The sequence below is a fragment of the Dipodomys merriami genome, unplaced genomic scaffold, assembly GCF_024711535.1.
Source record: "Dipodomys merriami isolate MVZ:Mamm:240054 unplaced genomic scaffold, mDipMer1.0.p SCAF_8, whole genome shotgun sequence".
In the NCBI taxonomy this organism is placed as follows: Eukaryota; Metazoa; Chordata; class Mammalia; order Rodentia; family Heteromyidae; genus Dipodomys; species Dipodomys merriami.
Window position 1 is genome coordinate 59,457,400 of NW_027206401.1, and position 13,790 is coordinate 59,471,189.

Below are 13,790 nucleotides of genomic sequence, written 5' to 3' on the forward strand. Positions count from 1 at the left end.
TTTTGTTAACTTTCAAGCTAGGTTTGTTAATTGTCAAGTTCACAAAATGCTTGGCCTCCTGCTATTTAAGAAGGAAAACGTCCTCAATAAAAAGTGTAGACTTGCTCAGAACTTAAAATAGGAAAAAAACAAGGAAGTAAAATGAAACAAAATTCGCCTAAGTTCTACAATTGTCAAAGTATTTCCATTCTTACATTTACAATCTTTTCTGTTATTATTGAGGTACTTGAAAGCAAACCACAGCTCGATTTAGCTTTATTCCCATCCATAGCTTGGTTTACTTCTCGTTTTTTCCCTTTTTGTGAGGTACTAGGGCTTGAATCCAGGGCCTTATGCTCCCATTCAGCTTTCTTGCTCATAGTTAGTGCTCTATTACTTGAGATATGCCTCTAGTCCAGCATTTTACTGGTTGATTGGCAATAGAATCTCACAAATTTTTCTGTCTGGGCTGGCTTCCAACTTTGGTCTTTCTGAGTAGGTAGTATAAGCATGAGGCATTTTGCATCTTTAAAAAAAAAAAACAAGAAAGTTTTGGTTTGAGCTAGTGGCTCAAGCCTGTAATCCTAACTACTTAGGAGGCTGAGATCTGAATATCTCAGTTTGAATCCAGCAGGGACAGGAAAGTCCATGAAACTCATCTCCAATTAACTACCCCCCCCAAAGAAAGCTGGAAGTGGAGTTGTGGTTCAAGTGGTAAAGTGCTAGCCCTGAACCAAAAAGCTCAGGGACAGCACCCAGGCCCTGAGTTCAAGCACCAGGCTCAAAGCAAACCAATAACAACAGAAACCAAAGGTATTTTTGTTTCATAGCTATCATGTCACTCAGGTAAAAATGTAAATGACAATTTATCACTTAAAACATGGGCTTCATGTTCATATATGGTCAGAGTAAAGGACAAAAACCTAAAAATAAAATAAGGGTAAGATAGCAGAATAAAACCAGCAATGAAAGTATGAACAGCTGATGGATCACACATTAAACCCAACCTTATGCTGGGACAGAAACTGCTCATGGCTAACCTCTGGATCTATAAAGGAGAAATAGTAGTGATTCCCTGGAGAACACAGCTTTCCTCCTCTCTAAGGTCTGTGAGGAATTTCTCCTTGATATCTTTATGAAGAAGATGGTGTGAGATTTATTGGGCAATACGCTTTACAAAATCCCCATAATAAATACAAAAGGGGTTTTGCATCGTTCCCCAGTCAGGCAGGCTGAGTCTAGTTGAGTCACTGCCGTCCGACTAGGGTCCAGGGCAGCATAGCGTGTCGGCCTGGCGGCCGCCTTCTCCAGATAAAACACGCAACCTATTTATTTCAAATAAGCTTTTAATCTCCGTCTCAGATTCCCAGGGTCCCAATTCCCCCATTAATAACACAGTGCTCACTTCAGACCTCCGATCCAGCTGTTACTACCTTGAAGTGCTGTTATCAACTACAGTGACAGCAAATGTGTCTTCTACGATCATCTATCATTTTTGAATTTGGTCCAGCCATGGGACTTCCCTCTGCCTTCGTTGCTCAGCTGAGTTGCAGATGCCAAAAACAATCAATCTATGCAGCAAATCAATGTGAGCAGCCATAGGGGGAAAAGCCAGCCTTGCAGCTATCTGATATATATATATATATATATATATATATATATATATATATAATATTACATATATATAATATATATGCGTGTGTATATGCTCTCTCTATATGTATGCTCTCTCTCTCTCTCTCTCTCTCTCTCTCTATATATATATATATATATATATATATATATATATATATATATATATTTGGATCTAATGACTGGGGCTGAGTCTTTTCAGTTTCTAAAAAAAAAAGCTCATTTCCTGAGCTGGCTGCATATAGTTTCCAGTCTGCAGAAACAGCTTGAGAGCTTGAGGCTGGGGGTGGAGGAGGTCCGGCTGACAGCCTTGGGGACCAGGGGGGCTCTGGGCATCCTCTCCCTCCCCTGCGTGCTGCTCCGCTCCCTCCATGAAATCCCAGCCTTAAGCACTTGGCTCCCATCATTCTTTGCTACCTACCGTGGAGAGCTCTGTGGAGAATGCAGCATGCAATTTCTCTGCGTCCTCTGCGTGTGTGACATAGCCCATCATGCTTTGAAAGATTCCCTCCTGGCTTCAGCTAACAGCTTTTGCTTGCTTCCTGCCGATCTTTTCATCCCACGGCTAAATAAACCTGTTTGATGTTTTATCTCACAAGAGGCTAACTAGAAAACATTACTGGAATCATTTATTTAGGTGAGCCCACATCAAGGAATAATGATAAACAAGAACATCAACAACAATAAATAGGAAGACATTTTGAATACATATCTATTTTTTTTGTCAAACTTGGGGAAAAAAGGAAAACAAAAATATTTGGGTAAAAATTTGAACATAGCACAGTGGGAAAATATGTCTTAAGCTCACACATGGCATATTTTTCTGAGTATAATGTTCCTATTTTAAAGCTGAAGCAACAGATCCAAGAAACAAGTGAAACAAGTGTCTTTGAAATTCCATTTCCTGAAATCATTATGCTATGCAGTTAAGGTTTTTTTTTTCCTGCTGAAAATTACTGCAAACAGCATGAAAAACACCAGTGCAGGAAACCGAATAAAGGTAATGGATGAGCTTTAAAAAAAATAGAATAAAAGCGTTCAAGAAATACTATGTTCACATCAGTAATGTTAATATTTAGGTAAAATTATTCCCTGTTGGCAAAAAAATAACATGCCTACAGAGTAATACATAAAATAACTGTAGCAGGAGAAATAAAGTTAGGAAAGTCAATAAGAGTTCTAGATCATTTTAAAAAGTCTTCCAAAAGTAGGATAATGGGACTGGGGATATGATTTATTGGTTTGGCACTGGCCTAGCCAATGTAAGGTCCTGAGTTCAAGCCCCTAGTAGGCCCCCAAAACGGGTAGAGGGTGGCTCAAATGGTAGAGTGTTTGCTTGGTAAGTACAATGCCTGAATTTCAAGCCCAGTACTGCACCAAAAGTAGGATCAACTTTGTTAACATTGCACAGAGACAAAAAATATCAGATTTTTGCTTTCCGTTAGACCAAAAAGAATTATAGCCTGTAATAGCCATATTACTATTTCTACCTCTTAGATTGTTTTGTAGAAATCTTATTCTCATTCTGTCAAACTCTCTTCCACAAATATACTCTCATTTCCACCTTAATTTCATACTGGCTTATAATTAAATGATGTCAGTTTCCCAAATGCGGTCTTTCATTCAGTCCTCACAAGTGAGATATCTACTGTTGAATCCTCATTTCCTGTTCTCCCTTAGGGATTTGTTTTTTTTTTTGAAATTCCAAGCAGTAAATTTCTTATGAATGCCTTTCCCTTACTCCATATGAGTTAAGGGCTTAGTGTTTACCATTAGGTTTAGTATCCAAAGAATTACAATACAATCAAAAACTAATATTCCATTGCAAACAATCAGTATACTGAAGGCTCATTTGGAGACATTTGTCTGGAGGATATGACATTCAAGCTCTGAGTGAAAGACCAGGAGAGACTTAGGTGAGAGACCACAGCTGTCCTCCCCAGCCAGGTGATGCGTGGACCACTAGGCGGCAGGATGGGAAACTCAGACAGGAGAGCTGGATGCCAGAGACAGAAGTAGTTTTTCTTCATTCTTGATGGATGATCAAACCAGCTATATTTCTGACAAAGTCCAGCGCAAGTTCTGGAAGGTGTTGCATCTGTCGTGTCCTTTTGAGTTCCACTGGGGGGAAACTATGATCATTTACCCACTGAGTACACCAAAACCACACCGGAAGACACTGCTCCCTGCGATCAGGCTCACCAGGAAGCACTCCAACGAGGCCCCGGGCCAAGATGAAAGTGTTTGGTAATGAGAGGCTGCACATAGTCTGAGATGTCATGTTGAATGTCTGCCTGGCTCTTCCAATGCACAGAGCGCCGTTCTGGAACTCATCATCATCTCCCTCTACCATCCCTCAGTCCTTTTCATCCCAATGAAAGGCTTCCAATTCCTAATTGCCTCAGTCTCGCTGGAGAAGTAATGTACATTCAGATTGGTTTGTTTGTGTTGTGATTTTGCCCATAGTTTGAAATTCTCTTCTAAAGACCTAAAATATCCTTTGATTGGGGTCATTTTTTACATAAGGTAGCAGCATATTATTACAGGAGGAAGTTTCTTAATGACTCGATCCATATTTAGATTCACCGTGTGGTACAGGACATCACATTTTATAATCAGACTCCAAAACTAGAAGAAAGAAAGGAATCAGGCTTAGAAGAAAGGTTTTAATTCTCTACATGATATTTTTAGTTGGAGTAAAAAATGGGCTGTGGGGCTGGGAAGGTGGCTCAGTGGTAGGGTGCTTGCCTTGCATGTGTGAGGCCTTGGGTTCGATTCCTCAGCATCACACAAGCAGAAAAAGCTGAAAGTGGTGCTGTGGTTCAAGTGGTAGAGTGCTAGCCTTGAGCTGAAGAGCTGAGGGACAGCGCCCAGTCTCAGAGTGCAGGCCCCACGACCACCAAAAAAAAAAAAAAAGGGCTGAAAACTCACTTTCTCTTTAAAATTAAGCAAAATAGGCAATGAGACTCATCTTCAGTTAACCTACAAAAAGCCAAAGTGGAGCTGTGGCTCAAGTGGTAGAGTGGCAGTCTTAAGCAAAAAGCCAAGTGAGCACTGAGACCCTGAGTTCAAGCCCCACAAGTGTGCACAAGTGTACACACACAAACATACACATATACCTCCAAGGGACTCAGAAGTCAGAACCAATGTCAGAGCCTCTCATATTTTCCCACTAGTGGTATTTGAATTGTCATATGGCTTAATCATCCAAATAATCTTACATTCATTTTTCCCTTCTCTGGCTCTTTTAATGGCCAGCTGATTAAAATATATTGCTTGAAGAAACTCCCAAACTGACCATCTTCCAGAGAACTCAACTCACTGGCACTGCGCTGCCTCCTCATCTAAACATGCCTGTGACTGCTACTATCTTCCACGGCAAATAGCTTTCAGCTGCTCGCTTAGATCTCACAACCCATTGTATGTGTCAGAATCCCAGGGAACTCTGTCTGTCTTCCACACTCCTATCTAATCAGTATGAAAACCAACCAGTCCAAAAATGCCACTTTAATTATAAGCTTGTCGCAACTGGACTCAAATCGAAACCAGCATGCTTAACGGAAAAACAGTTCGCTCTGAAAGGCAAAACTAGTAAGAGAGCTGCTAAGACCGGACTCTATTGGTAAAATTTCACCATTAAAGTGATTCTCTCTGCTAATTTTCATTTTAATACTCTCATTAACCTACATACACCATTTTCCAAGCACACACTATTTCTCAAGTCATTTAATTTTTTTTTTCTGGTAGAACTCCAGGTTTACTGCTGCTCTCCACTCCAGGGCTTGTCCTTCACATCTGGATGCAGATGTGCAGCGCGGAAGAGAGCCCACAACAGCAGGGTGGGTGAGTGGGTTGGAACAGCACCATGATGTCTCACTGGGCTTCACCTTCTGGCTCCAACACTTCAGCATACCCGCACACTCCATAGTTACTCCTCTAAGCTTCAACTTCCTCTGTCATAGGTCAGTGTGAAGTCATACTTCACCCACAGCATGATCTCAAGGACACATGAGCTCATCTATGCCCTTCCGGTGGCAAAGGGCCTCGTAACATCACCCAACAGAAAAGCTATTTCCTGTATGGGCCGAAGAACACTCCTCTCCTCGTGACTCTGGAATCCAAAGGACAAACTCCAAGTCCAGCTCTGATTCTTAGGGATCTTGAGGGCCAAGCACGGGTGGCTCATGCCTGTAATCCTAGTTTTTCAGGAGACTGAGATGTGAAGGATGTTCGAAGCCAGTCTAGACAGAAAAGTCTGAAAGACTCCATCTTGAATCAATCAGCAAGATGCCAGTTTGAAAGGGGTAGCGCTGCATCCATGAGGTAGAAAACCATGCAAGAGAGCAGAGCCCTGAGTTCAAGACCTGGCACCGGCACAAAATTGTGAGACCCAGGGAATGCTTATTGCTCTCTCTCTGTGTTTTGTTGTCAAATGCAAAGAAAGGGTAAAAACACCTGTGTCACAGGTGCCATTTTGTGTCATACTGATGTACACAAGCTTCTTCTACAGCTCAAGTCCAGAATATAATGCCCTGCAATATATTATATAATGAGTTTTTTTTTTTAATGAGACTGTCACCTGAACATTTCCAGTGCAGAGAATCTTGCTTGACCACAAATAACACCTTCTGTTAATGTCCCAATCACAAAGGAGCAGACTTCTTATTCCAGGCAGGCTCTCTGGCATTAGGGCAGGCAGAGAGAGGAACAAGTTACTTCTGTTTTATATTTGTTGTCTAGATTCCAATACATAGAGAAAGCTACCAGTATTGCTGAGCCGAGGTTGATCAGATGCCAAACCCACAGCCATCTATTCCCGGTAATGTGAAAGAATCGAATCCCTCAGATGTTCTAAAAAGGAGACCGTTTTAGGCCAAGATTAAAAAAAAAACAAAAAACAAAAAAACAAGTCTGGGAACAGGATTACCTTATAATAGGATGCACAGAAGAAAGAGCGTGATGGTTTGTTATGTGACAATTTGAGTTAAAGTAATACACCACTTCTGGGTGCATTTGTGAGGGTATTTGAAGAAGGGAATCAACATTTAAATAGTGGACCAGGGTTAACATGATCCTTTCTTCACCAATATGGGCAGCATAACTTAACCCACCCAAGACCTGATAGAACAGCAAAGGCTAAGGAAGGGGAATTCCTTTCTCCCTGTTGAGCTGGGACCACCAACTTCTCCTGGTCTGAGACATTGGCCCTGTTGCTTCACAGGCCTTTGGACTGCAAGACTCACTCCGACACCTCCCGCTCATGCCTCTTTGTAGTCAGGTTGAATCATAGGCTGAGCTCCAGGTTGGAGATGGCATATCATGGGACCTTTTGGTCTCAAAATCATGTGAGCTGATTGTTATAATAAAGCTATCTCCCCCACAGACACCCTCCTGCCCTTTTCCCCCTCTCTCTTTCTCTCCTTTTCCTTCTTCCTCCCCCCTCCCCACTTTCTTCTTCCCTCCTGGTGAATAGCTGGTTTGTCAGATAACTTGATTTGCTCAACAAAATATGAACATTACAGCACATTCAAACAGAATCAGTAACAGCTAGTGATTTTCTTTGCTCCCAGGAACTCCTTTGAAGATTTCCTCCCAGCTGGGCATGAGTGGCTCATGCCTGTAATCACAGTTATTCAGGAGGCTGAGACCTGAGGATCACATTTCAAAGCCAGCCCAGGCAGGAAAGGCTATGAGACTCTTATTTCCAATTATCCACCGACAAGCAGAAAGTGGAGCTGTGGCTCAAGTAGTAGAGCACTAGTTTTGAGCACAAAAGCTCAGGGACAGTGCCCAGGCCCTGAGTTTATCCCCAGGACTGAAACATATATAGGAGATAAAATCCCTTAAGTGGTCCAGAAGTTTCTTATAGTCCTGGACTTCATCCAGCATTTTAACTGACAAGACAGAAACACACAGCCCTTAACACATTGGTGTTCATTCAACACAAACATGCACATGTGTGCATGCACACACAAATATACCTCATATATATATTTATTTTTTCTAGTCTGTTGAGTAATTTCCTGTCTTTTGTTATCTCCTGTGAGATAATTTAACTTCTTAATGCAACTGGAAAATGCGGTACTGTAGTAAATGAAAGAACTTCATCAATTTCTAATTAGAAATCGAATCACTATGTGGATAGCATAATAAAATAGCCGGGTTTTTAGTAATCTATGACAGAAATTGGTTCAGGGAAGACTTTATTGCAGGGAAAGACTAATAAGCTCTAATTAAGTGCATTACAAAAAAAAACCCCTCTCTTCTGCATCAGCATTTTCCAATAAAATTTTACATAATGATAGCAGAATTCTACATCTGTGTTATTATTCTGGTAGCCACTAGTTAATATATGGCTATGGAGTACTTGAAATCTGACAACAGCAAGTGAGGAGATAAATTTTGAATTTACTCACTTAATTCTAACCCTAGACCTTCGCCCTTCCACCCTAGATTGGAAGAGAATCTTTTCCTAGTAACTGGAATACTATTTATGTTACCACATTTGGCATCAAGAAGCTTCAGTGTATGTAAATGTATTATCTATCTATCTATCTATCTATCTATCTATCTATCTATCTATCTATCTATCTATCATCTATGTACTGTACAACTTTGCTCTTTTCTGGGCCACCAAACCATTGTACAGCCAACCAAATAAGCTTATTTTGTTTCAAACTCATATTGTATTCTCAAAAGAGATGCCATCTAAAAAAACTCACAATAAAATATTTCCTTAAAATATTCCCTACATGCAAAACAATGTACCACATCCTAAAACCCTAAGCCCAAGATGTTCACATATAACTCCTTCATTGATCTCAAAAGAGCTATTTCTGAATTATCCCAACAATATCCATTGTGATACTGACAAATAGATTTCAGTTTTAAACTAAAGTTATCTGTTTTAAGTTCTCTTTGGTTTAGTATGGTTGAAACTAATTTATTAATAGAATTTGTCACTGAATAAAGAAAAAATAACAAAAGTTCTTCTGTGCTATTTTCTTTTCCTATTGTCGTTTTATATTGGAAATTAGACTCCAAAATTCTTCAAACAACCCGATTAATTGCTCTTGTAGCAGGAAACTATATTTGGATTTTACTACAAAATGATATTTTGATCTTACTCCATAATTAGGGAAATCCATGCACCTCATTTTCAAAGGATTTACCTCACTGCAAATCTGTTAACATTCTAGGATTTCCCATAATTTGGGATTCAAAACTAAAAAGAAATATTTATCGATGGAATTGGAAAAGCCAAGGGCAGGTGCCTGAGCTGGTGTTCTGTGGAGATGCCTTTCTTCCTTCCTCACAGAGGACAGGTCTTGCCAAGGCTTGACACACAAGTCTCTGGCCTCAGAGAGGGCTTTCTATCTCTTGCTAACTAAAACATTTAGTCCCCTCTTCATATGAGTGTGGCACATTTCTTCAACTTAATTTACAAGCCACCAGAAAGACCTAATTCTATATCCTACTGCCAGACTGAGCACAGCAATGAACTAATCTCATGTCTTCATTAGATGATTACTGATGTTCTTCTGTTGATATGCCAGGTGCTGTCGGCCCAAACCTGAAATCCTAGCTACTCAGGAGGTTGAGATAGAAGGATTGCTATAGAAGGATTGCTGTTTGAAGACAGCCCAGATAGAAAAGTCCGTAAGACTCTTGTCCCCAGTTAATCATCAAAAAGCTAGAAGTGGATGTATGGTTCAAGTGGTAGAGTGCCAGCTTTGAGCAAAAGAGCCAAGGGAGAGGGAGAGGCCCTGAATTCAAGTGCTGGTCCCTGCACACAAGAAACTAACAAAATAAAAATGCAATTTATCCAAAGAATAGAAACGCTTTATAAGAGACACAAGATCCCTTGGAATAAAGCATGGGAATGGCCTGCAGATACAATGGCACTCTCAACGTGAGGGTTTCTGTTTGTTTTCTACTGAGGAATAAGTTAGAGTGGCATGACTGAACTGAAGATCAGGCTCTGCAGGGAAAGAAATCCATCTCAGAAATGGAGAAGACAATCATAGAGCAGGCAGATGAGGCGTCTGAGGTTTGCACAGATGTTGGGCTGGTCTTGGGCCAACCCAGGAGAATTTCCCAGGTATGATCAGCAGTTTTCTTCTGCCCTTTGGTGGGGAGGGAAGGGTGGGAGACATAATTCATAAAGCTCCCAGGCACCTGCCCTACCTCAAGAGATAGGAATACCACAGGAAGTTCGCTATGGTGTTAGGTCTTTTCTACAGGTTAGCTGTAGGTGAAGGAGCAATCACCCATGTTCTTTCCACAAAGCAGGTAAGCCTCCACCCTCACCCCCGAAAAATAAGCCTCAAATCCACAGTGTTCACATATCTAAACCAGAATCAGATTGTCTTACCTTGGAAACAAAATTGGTCAGAAGCATGCTAACTCTTTCAGACACAAATCTGAAAGCAAAAACAACAACAACAACAACAAAAAACCTAATAGCAGTTTTTGAAATGGCTTACCAGCACTGCCTGCCCTGCCCCCCCCACCCCCACTTCAGCAATGAAGAATTCAGACTTGCCACACAAGGTTAAATAGCAGAGTAGATCTTTTACAATGGCTATCTAGTTAGATTAGTTATATCTAAAGGCAAAGAGAATCCATCAAATCCTTTTGTTTCTTAAGATGTAAATAAAGCAGAACACTGAGAAAGTATTTTTTCTCCAGAATGTGTTTTATATTTGTTGTGTCTCTTTCAATCCCCAGAGGGGGAAAAAATGCAAAACTATGCAGCTAAAGCATCAACTTGATTGCTTGATGATGGCTAACATTTAGGAATTTGCTCTAGGGAAAATGAAGTGGAGTCTAAACAGCACAGCAACTTGCCATTTGTTGCTGGTTTATGCTGCTTCTAAATGAGGAGACTTGGAAAGATGGCCAGGAAGGAGGGTGGGTTTCCTGTGTCAGAACCTTGGCGGGTCACTGACTTGGTAGATGCCACACTGGTCTCAACTGCACGTCTGGCCTTGTGTTTAAGCTGTTTTCAAAGAAATGAGAAGTTTCCTTATTCAACAAATATTTCTATAGTCTTTCATGTGCACATAATCTCAGGAAACTGAATCATGAGAGTATTAAAGAGCAGAAAACGAGCTCAAATGAGCAGCTGAACTTTACTGGTAAGTTGTCAGGAGACAGGAGGGCAGCACAGTGGGCCGGGGTGGAGGGACTTCAGTGGGGGTAGTGGGGGGGGGTCTGTTAGCTGGAGGGCTCAGAGGTTGGGGGAGTTTGTGGTACAGGCCTGGCTCTGGGGCCTATGGTTTGAGCACGTCTCCTGCTCATCTCTGGCATCTGTCACAGGAAGGGGTAGGGGGAGTGGGCTTCATATTTGGATTGATTCTGGGCTGGAGAATTTCAGGAAGATCCCCTGGGAGCCATAACGAGTTATGAGAACCCAGCAGATTCCCACTATTATATCCACAGGGAAAAATGGCCCCTTCCCCTTTGCTCCACACACACCTGGCCCTCTCTAAAGTCCCCGCCTAGCACCTGTAACTGGCACACCTGGGGGCAGTGGGAGGGCCTCCAGCCTCTGAGATCACTTCCGCATCCTGTGCCTCCCCCGGTCCCGCCCCCTCCACTGTGGCCACGCCTCCTCTCTGCCCTCCAGTGAGACCACGCCTCCTCCCCACCCACCACCCTCCATTGTGGCCATGCCTTCTCCCCGCCCTCCATTGAGGCCACGCCTCCTTCCCGCCCTCCACTGTGGCCACGCCTCCTCCCCGCCCTCCCTGTGGCCATGCCCCCACCTATATAAGCTACCTAGGTAACCTCTCCCTATATAACCTGTCTCCCTGGGGTAAGTCTCCTCTCTGCACACTTCCATCTCATGCCCGTCTACAGGTTCTCTTCTGCTAATAACCGTTCCTCTGCCTGAACAACCACGTGGAGGTCTCCTTTCTCCAGCCTTCCACCCATCACTCAGATGTATTTTTATACTGAAACTGAGCAGTCATTAATTCAGATGCCTCCATTGAAAGTACTGGCTTTCCTCCTTACTGATGGTGGATAGCTCTCTCCCTGGCTACACTATACGAATTGTCCCGTCCTTTGTTTCTGAACTCCAGGAAATGGTGTACTCGGCTGTCAGATGAATCTAATTAAATCTGAAAGCATATTGAGTGCCAGAAATGAGCAAAAAATAAGAGTCCCACATAATAACAATAGTAATCATCACAGCAGTCATTTAAATTAATGCTTTTAATCAAGTAACTAAGAATCATAATGCAAAAAGAACAGAATTTAAATTTAAATCAACATTGTACTCTACTAAAAAAAAATCTCTAGGGAGGGAACAAGGGTGAAACTGACAAAAGATTCTCTCACTTTACCCACATAAACACCAGGCTGTCTTTATTTTCCCCTCTCTCTCTAGGTTTGCCTGTCATTCTTTGGTATGACAATTTTCATTCTCCAGCCTCCCCATGAAGAAGAGAAAAAGTCCCTTGAAGCTGAACTAAATTCATCAGCAAGCGAAATTACATTCCTTTGATAAAATGCTAAATGGAAAAAGGCAGGTTTATTTTAAGCCATCAACAGGCTGTTTTAGTTCATCACGCACAGGGCAGAAGACAGGAGTTCGGTTGCTAAGAAAATGGTTGGCAGATCCCCAGCCGATCTGTGTGACGTGAAATGCATCTGTTCCTGTTAATGGTGAAATAGAAGAAAAAATAAAAATAACCAGTGCACAGTTGATTTGGTGAGTCCCTGTGGAACACAAGGCCAAAATAGCAGTTCTTTCAGTTTACGTTATGAATCCCATTGCTATGATGTTAGCTTTTTCTTATCACTCAAGAAATTTTCATTTTTATAATCTTATTATATTACAAAACATACATTCATTATAAGAAGAAATTCTAAAATCTTTTAGAACATACACTTAAATACATATACCTATAATGCCTGGTATATATATTAAAATGCTTTGTGCTTATTTGCTGAATAAATTAATATATATAAATATTTTGTGGGGGTCCTGGGGCTTGAACTTAGGGCCTGAACACTGTCCCTGAGCTCTTTTGTTCCCAGCCAATGCTCTGTCACTTGAACTCTACTTCTAGAGCTTTTTGTAGTTTTGGAGTCTCACAAGTTTTTCCTGCCCAGGCTAGCTTTGAATAGCAATTCTCAGATCTCAGCCTCCTGAGTAGCTAGGATTATAGAAGTAAGCCATTGGCACTTGGCTATTTTTACTTCGTAAGTATTGAAGCATACTGTATATACTTCTTTGCATGTTGGAACTGGAGCTTGAACTCAGGATCTCAAACTCTCCCTTAGCTAGTTTCCCTCAAGATTGGCATTCTATCACTTGAGCCCTATCTTCACTTCTGGCTTTTTGCTAGTTTTGTGGAGATAAGGGTTTCTTGTATTTGTCTTCCTGGACTGGCTTTGAACTGGAATCCTCAGGTCTCAGCCTCTTAAGTAGCTAAGATTATAGGCATGGGCTACTGGTGATTGGTCCAATTACTGTAAATAATCAGTTTTTAATTAAAAGATTTATTATAAGCATTGGTCTATAGTATTAATATTCTTCTTTGGCATTGTTTTATATTATGAGATATATAAATTGTTGAGAAATCCTCTGAGGTTTCTTCAATAGCCAGGAATGAACAAAAGTATTTTCTCAGCAAGGCTCATAATTGCTGAAATGCTCTTAAGGACAGATGCAGTGGCTCATACCTGTAATGTCAGCTGTTCAGGAGGTGGAGCTCAAGAGGATGACCATTCAAAACCAGCCCAGGCAAAAGGTGAGTGAGACTCTCATTTTAATAAGCCAGGTGTAGAGGATGACATCTGCCATCTCAAATACACAAGGATTGAGGTTTGATGCTGGCCTTTGGCAATAACAGAAGACTACTTGAAAAAATAGCTAAAGCAAGAATAGCTGGAGGTATGTCTCAGGTGGTAGAGCTCCTAACTAGAAAGTATGAAGACCTAAATTCAAACTCTAGTACCAGAAAAAAACAAATGATCAAATGAATGAATGGAAAGAAGAAAGGAAGGGGGGAAGGAGTGAGGGAAGGGAGGAAGGAATAAAGAAAGGAAGGAAGGAGGAGGGAGGAAGGAAAGGGGGAAGGAGTGAGGGAAGGAAGGAAGGAGTGAGGGAGGGAAGGAAGGAAGGAAAAGGAGAGGAGTGAGAGAAGGAAGTAAGAAAAAGTGCT

The 13,790-nt window shown here is 41.4% G+C and overlaps 1 long non-coding RNA gene across 1 annotated transcript; it reads left to right on the plus strand.

Annotated features, from left to right (window-relative positions):
- The first annotated feature begins 11,377 nt into the window (after positions 1-11,377).
- Positions 11,378-12,327, plus strand: LOC138819356 (uncharacterized). Its single transcript, XR_011369408.1, has 2 exons — positions 11,378-11,431; positions 12,008-12,327. It is a non-coding gene; the product is annotated as an uncharacterized lncRNA (long non-coding RNA).
- Positions 12,328-13,790: the final 1,463 nt, after the last annotated feature.